Consider the following 7,500-nt stretch of genomic DNA (forward strand, 5'->3'; position numbering starts at 1 on the left):
GTTGTATATGGCTTGGTATGACGTCGTTGCAATTCTATGGACACTATGATATTACGGAATAACAGAAAGAGGAATAAAACTTATTGTATATGTATCATTTATAACGTACTTTTATGTTGACAAGAATGAATGTATATCTATATGAAATAGTGTATTTTGTGGTATTATGTTCAACAGTCTTACATATATGATATAGTATGATATAGTATAATTTGTTTATTTTTCATACTCTAAGTGTATCATTCAACAAAGGTGGTGTAGAGTTGTATATGGCTTGGTATGACGTCGTTGCAATTCTATGGACACCATGATATCACGAAAAAACAGAAAGAAAAATAACAATTATCGTATATGTATCATCTATATTATTATTGTATTTTGACTATGTAATGAATGCCAAATTTAAAAATATACACTTTCTTAATAGAATAACATTTATTTTAGTATAATATAAAATGATATTGAATATGTTGTTTAATTTTCATACTGTTCGTGTATCATTCAACAAAGGTGGTGTAGGTATGTATATGGCTTGGTATGACGCTTTTGCATGTCTATGGACACCATGATATTACGAAAAAACAGAAAGAAGAATAACACTTTTCAAATATGTATCATTTATATATTTTATTAACATGAACGCAAAATATACAAAATTATATATATATATATACTCAAAATATTCTGGATGGTAATCAGTTTGGTTTATTTTGATATTTAATATTGTATTTTGGTTTTTTTGCTAGTAATGTTTCGAATATGTATATGCTGTTATTATTTTTTAGGTGTACATTGTATTAAATTGTTATCAATTATTTAATGTATGTATATAAAATAATAGCAAAAACATTTCAATTATTATATAAAAAAATTTTTTTTTTACACATGCATATTTATTAATATATGAAATTTTATCTCAGTTTTAATAAATATGTATTGAAATGAATAATAATACAATCTTATATATATTGATAATAGTCTGGATGGTAATCAGTTTGGATTATTTTTGATATTAAATATTGTATTATTATTTTTGTAAAAAAATTAATGAGAATTTTGTAAAAAAACCTCTATATGTATATCTTTTTATATCAATATTTAAAAAAAATTTTTTTTTTATTAAATTATTGATTATAAATAGAATAACATATAAATTTTTTTGTCAAAGCAAGTTCATGGTTATAAGTTTTAAACTTTACACTCCCATATGAGCACACAATATTTATATAAAATTATTTTTATAAATAATATTACATTGACTCACCTCATACCAAGCGAGATATTAAGTGTTATTATAACGTTTTTTATTTAAAATTAACTTTTTAAATAAAATTAAAAAATAAATGACGCTTCAATCTAGCGACGAGTATGAGAAAATGTTTGAAATATTTTAAGACCCATTTGGTGATGGTCTGACAAAAATCATAATTATTATTTTTTTTTTTTATTCAATAATATTTATTATGAATAACATGTTATATATTTCTTTTTGTAAAAGCAAAAAAATTATATAAATGACATAATAAAATATATATTTGAAAAAAAAAAAAATTAATAATAATATATATATCTCATATGTTTTTTCTATTAATTTTAAAACAATAGAGATATAAAAAAAAAAAAATTTATATCAGTAATGGGTGAGACCATCTGATATTTAAAATGAAATTGTAATAATATTATTATATATTAATAATTATTGTATGAAAATTTTTTTTCTTATAATAAGAAAACAAAAATATCATGTATATTATTATATATTTAATATTATAAATACAAATAGTTCCCTGGTTGATCCTGCCAGTAGTCATATGCTTGTCTCAAAGATTAAGCCATGCATGTCTCAGTACAAGCCAAATTAAGGTGAAACCGCGAAAGGCTCATTATATCAGTTATGGTTCCTTAGATCGTACCCACATTTACTTGGATAACTGTGGTAATTCTAGAGCTAATACATGCAAACAGAGTTCCGACCAGAGATGGAAGGAATGCTTTTATTAGATCAAAACCAATCGGTGTAAATTTTAATTTGCATCGTTTAATTTGGTGACTCTGAATAACTTTAAGCTGATCGCACGGTCTCGTACCGGCGACGCATCTTTCAAATGTCTGCCTTATCAACTGTCGATGGTAGGTTCTGCGCCTACCATGGTTGTATCAGGGTTCGATTCCGGAGAGGGAGCCTGAGAAACGGCTACCACATCCAAGGAAGGCAGCAGGCGCGCAAATTACCCACTCCCGGCACGGGGAGGTAGTGACGAAAAATAACGATACGGGACTCATCCGAGGCCCCGTAATCGGAATGAGTACACTTTAAATCCTTTAACGAGGATCCATTGGAGGGCAAGTCTGGTGCCAGCAGCCGCGGTAATTCCAGCTCCAATAGCGTATATTAAAGTTGTTGCGGTTAAAAAGCTCGTAGTCGAATCTGTGTCCTACACTGTTGGTTCAATGCTCGCATTGTTTAACTAGCATGTTATGTGGGACGTCCTACCGGTGGGTGGTACAGATTATGTATAAAGTATATTTTAGTGTTATTATTTATTTAATGCATTATATATATTTTTATTATGTAATTTGTCGTAAGTGTTTAACCGTTAAGAGCGGTGGCAGCCCCCAATTGCAATCCCGTCGCGGTGCTCTTAATTGAGTGTCGAGGTGGGCCGGTACGTTTACTTTGAACAAATTAGAGTGCTTAAGGCAGGCTCAAATTTTGCCTGAATATTGTGTGCATGGAATAATGGAATAGGACCTCGGTTCTATTTTGTTGGTTTTCGGAACTCCGAGGTAATGATTAATACGGACAGATGGGGGCATTCGTATTGCGACGTTAGAGGTGAAATTCTTGGATCGTCGCAAGACGGACAGAAGCGAAAGCATTTGCCAAAAATGTTTTGATTGATCAAGAACGAAAGTTAGAGGTTCGAAGGCGATCAGATACCGCCCTAGTTCTAACCATAAACGATGCCAGCTAGCGATCCGCCGAAGTTCCTCCGATGACTCGGCGGGCAGCTTCCGGGAAACCAAAGCTTTTGGGTTCCGGGGGAAGTATGGTTGCAAAGCTGAAACTTAAAGGAATTGACGGAAGGGCACCACCAGGAGTGGAGCCTGCGGCTTAATTTGACTCAACACGGGAAACCTCACCAGGCCCGGACACCGGAAGGATTGACAGATTGAGAGCTCTTTCTTGATTCGGTGGGTGGTGGTGCATGGCCGTTCTTAGTTGGTGGAGCGATTTGTCTGGTTAATTCCGATAACGAACGAGACTCTAGCCTGCTAAATAGACGTACTTTACCGGCATCTCAAGGCCCATCGGCTGTTTGTTTCCCATTTCATTCATTTTCATGTGTGTTATGTATTGTATTTATATATGCATGTATTTTTGAGATTTAACGATCAAGATTATATTTTGTATATATTGTGCTTTATGTTGCATATGTTATGGTGTATGGGTACGCAGTTTTTTGATGTGGTTTTTACTGCCGGCGTACAAATAATTCTTCTTAGAGGGACAGGCGGCATTCTAGCCGCACGAGATTGAGCAATAACAGGTCTGTGATGCCCTTAGATGTTCTGGGCCGCACGCGCGCTACACTGAAGGAATCAGCGTGTCCTCCCAGGCCGAAAGGTCCGGGTAACCCGCTGAACCTCCTTCGTGCTAGGGATTGGGGCTTGCAATTGTTCCCCATGAACGAGGAATTCCCAGTAAGCGCGAGTCATAAGCTCGCGTTGATTACGTCCCTGCCCTTTGTACACACCGCCCGTCGCTACTACCGATTGAATGATTTAGTGAGGTCTTCGGACTGGTACGCGGCAATATTTCTGATATTGCCGATGTTGCTGGGAAGATGACCAAACTTGATCATTTAGAGGAAGTAAAAGTCGTAACAAGGTTTCCGTAGGTGAACCTGCGGAAGGATCATTAACGATATATATAAAATATATTTATTTATATTTTTTGTATTGTTTTTAAATATTCCAAAAAATAAAAATATTATTGATAAGAAATATTTTTTTTAACAAAATAACATATTAATATGTTATTTTCTCAAAATATATAATAGTAATTATGTGTTAAAAGAGATTTATTTTGGTTATGATATCATATTAAAGTAATACGCCAAACTTTTTTTATACACATAATATATCTATACATATAATATAGAGAATATTATATAAATATTAATAATATATTTGTTACATATAAAATATTTTTATATTCAATATTATTATTATTATTAAACAATAATTATTAATAAAATCTATAAATAATTTCTCTTATAAAAAAGTGAAATTAAAAATAGAATATATTGAAATTATTTGTTTATATGTATATAATCTCTATTAAGAAAAATAAAATAAGATTATAATTGATATAATCTATATTTTTATTTTTCTATGTTATATAATAAAAATAAAGAAAACACAAGATAAAATTTTTTTAAAGAATAAAATTTATTTCAAATTTAAATTTCTTTATGTTTTGTCTTGATATTTCTTTTTTTTTATTAAAAGTTATTATGTTAAAAAACAAACCCATTTGTTTTGTACCATATTAATATTATATATATTTTTATGTAGAAAATAATTTATAAAAAAAAAATAAATACATTTCTATAAAATATACCAAATATTAATTATTATATCTAGCTAGCACTAACAAAAATATCAAAAATGTTATGTATATATTTATTAATACCATAATATCTTTAATTTATATATATATATATTTAAAATAAAATATATAATTTATATTCTAGAAAAATTTTTTTATTTTAAAAGAATTTATAAAGATATATAAATTAATAATTTTATTTTTTATATTAAAAATAAAGATTATTATTAATAATAATACTTACATTTAAAATTTAAAAAGATTACCCTGGACGGTGGATCACTTGGCTCGTGGGTCGATGAAGAACGCAGCTAATTGCGCGTCAACTTGTGAACTGCAGGACACATGAACATTGACATTTCGAACGCACATTGCGGTCCTTGGATACTGTTCCCGGACCACATCTGGCTGAGGGTCGTATACATTATATTAATATAATAAAAGATTATTTTACATAAAATTTTTTTTATGAAAAAGAAATTTATCAATAATTAAAAAAGAAAATTTATTTTTTCATATTTAATTAAATTGATAAATAAAATTTTTATAAAAGAAATGTAAAATTATTTATATATGAATGTTTTACGCCAAATATAAGAAAAAAATAAATATAAAATGTTTTTAATAGCATTTAAAATTTATATATTTTTTATTATTTGTCGACATTTTTAAATTAATATATCAATATTATTTTTTATCATTTATATATAATATTATAAAACTTTATGTTAATAATAATATTAATAATAAATGATATTAATAATATATTTTTAAAATATTAAATAAAGAAGAATAAACAAAAATATTATATATTAATATTTTGTTATGGAATATTTTATTTGTAATAAAATTTTCAATATACTCGAAAAAAATTAATATATATAATTATTTATTTTTTATTTTCTTCTCTTTAGATAAATATAAAAATAATATTATATAATAATATTAAAAAAATTTGAGTATGAATAATTAAGAAAATTGTTTACTTATAAAATATAACAAAAACATAATATATAAAAAAAATTTTTGTTTTAATACTTCTAAAAACTTTTACGACCTCAGAGTAGGTGAGATTACCCGCTGAATTTAAGCATATTATTAAGCGGAGGAAAAGAAACTAACTAGGATTCCCTTAGTAGCGGCGAGCGAACAGGGATAAGCCCAGCACTGAACCCCGTGGCTGATAAACAGACACTTGGGGAATGTAGTGTTTAGGAAGATTCAATATAAACCTATTGTTATATAATACATCCAAGTCCATCTTGAATGGGGCCATATACCCATAGAGGGTGCCAGGCCCGTAGTGATTATTATTGATGATAGGTGAATCTTTCCTTAGAGTCGGGTTGCTTGAGAGTGCAGCTCTAAGTGGGTGGTAAACTCCATCTAAGGCTAAATATTACCACGAGACCGATAGCGAACAAGTACCGTGAGGGAAAGTTGAAAAGAACTTTGAAGAGAGAGTTAAAGAGTACGTAAAACCGTTCAGGGGTAAACCTGAGAAACCCGAAAGGTCGAAAGATGAGATTCATTTACTTTTTATCGTTAATCAACCAATTTGTACTAGCATGTGACAAAAATTTTTATTAGGAATTTATTTTTAGTAAAAATATATGCACTGCTGTATATTGTTAATTGTATGATAACGAGGTATGCACTTCTCATCTTGTAGGACGTTGCGACCCATTAAATATTAATCTATAGGCATTGGTGCGTTGATTAATGTACAATATTATTTTTTGATAATATTTTGTGTATGTTAAACGCCTATGTTTCTTGATTAATTGTTTGATGGTATTAATTATAAATTGATATTGAGTCGCGTTATTAACGCGTTCAGATCCACCACGAGTATAAATAGGTTTTTTTATTAAAACATATTATATATACGGATTTTATGCCGTTATATGATACTATTTAACTGTCAGTAGGTGTATGATAATGAACTGGCTCATTTTTTTTTTATTAAAAATTTATCTGTCAGCGACGATATAGCTTTGGGTACTTTCAGGACCCGTCTTGAAACACGGACCAAGGAGTCTAGCATGTACGCAAGTCATTGGGAATAAAATATTTTTTCATCGAAATATTTATAAATTTTATGAAACCCAAAGGCACAATGAAAGTAAATATTATTTATATTTTTTTATAAATGATAAAAGGAGGATATATTTATATTATGTATTAAATATCGCACTCCTAGGGCGTCTTATATTATTATAATTTAGTTTTCGGATTATATTATAATAGAGGCGCACCTAGAGCGTACACGCTGGGACCCGAAAGATGGTGAACTATGCCTGGTCAGGATGAAGTCAGGGGAAACCCTGATGGAGGTCCGTAGCGATTCTGACGTGCAAATCGATCGTCGGAACTGGGTATAGGGGCGAAAGACTAATCGAACCATCTAGTAGCTGGTTCCCTCCGAAGTTTCCCTCAGGATAGCTGGCGTTCATTATATAAGAGTCTCATCCGGTAAAGCGAATGATTAGAGGCCTTGGGGCCGAAACGACCTCAACCTATTCTCAAACTTTAAATGGGTGAGATCTCTAGCTTGCTTAAAAACATTATTTATAATGTGAAGCTATGAGAATATATTTTTTATATATGGATCAGAGTGCCAAGTGGGCCACTTTTGGTAAGCAGAACTGGCGCTGTGGGATGAACCAAACGTAGAGTTAAAGCGCCAAAATTGACGCTTATGGGATACCATGAAAGGCGTTGGTTGCTTAAGACAGCAGGACGGTGGCCATGGAAGTCGGAATCCGCTAAGGAGTGTGTAACAACTCACCTGCCGAAGCAACTAGCCCTGAAAATGGATGGCGCTGAAGCGTCATGCTTATACTCTACCGTTAGTTGGTATTTTCGATAAAAGATTTATCTTT

At 30.5% G+C, this 7,500-nt stretch overlaps 3 non-coding genes across 3 annotated transcripts in view; all 3 read left to right on the top strand.

Annotated features, from left to right (window-relative positions):
* The first annotated feature begins 1,784 nt into the window (after positions 1 to 1,784).
* LOC123304177 lies at positions 1,785 to 3,925 on the top strand. Its single transcript, XR_006536223.1, has one exon. It is a non-coding gene; the product is annotated as a small subunit ribosomal RNA (ribosomal RNA).
* A 953-nt stretch (positions 3,926 to 4,878) lies between these two features.
* Positions 4,879 to 5,033, top strand: LOC123304174. The gene has a single exon (XR_006536220.1). It is a non-coding gene; the product is annotated as a 5.8S ribosomal RNA (ribosomal RNA).
* Positions 5,034 to 5,668: 635 nt separating this feature from the next.
* The window catches only part of LOC123304180, a 4,578-nt gene continuing 2,746 nt past the window's right edge, over positions 5,669 to 7,500 (top strand). The window contains exon 1 of the ribosomal RNA XR_006536226.1: positions 5,669 to 7,500. This exon is cut by the window's right edge and continues 2,746 nt beyond it. This is a non-coding gene — a ribosomal RNA (large subunit ribosomal RNA).

Source organism: Chrysoperla carnea, assembly GCF_905475395.1.
Source record: "Chrysoperla carnea chromosome X unlocalized genomic scaffold, inChrCarn1.1 SUPER_X_unloc_28, whole genome shotgun sequence".
Taxonomy (NCBI): Eukaryota; Metazoa; Arthropoda; class Insecta; order Neuroptera; family Chrysopidae; genus Chrysoperla; species Chrysoperla carnea.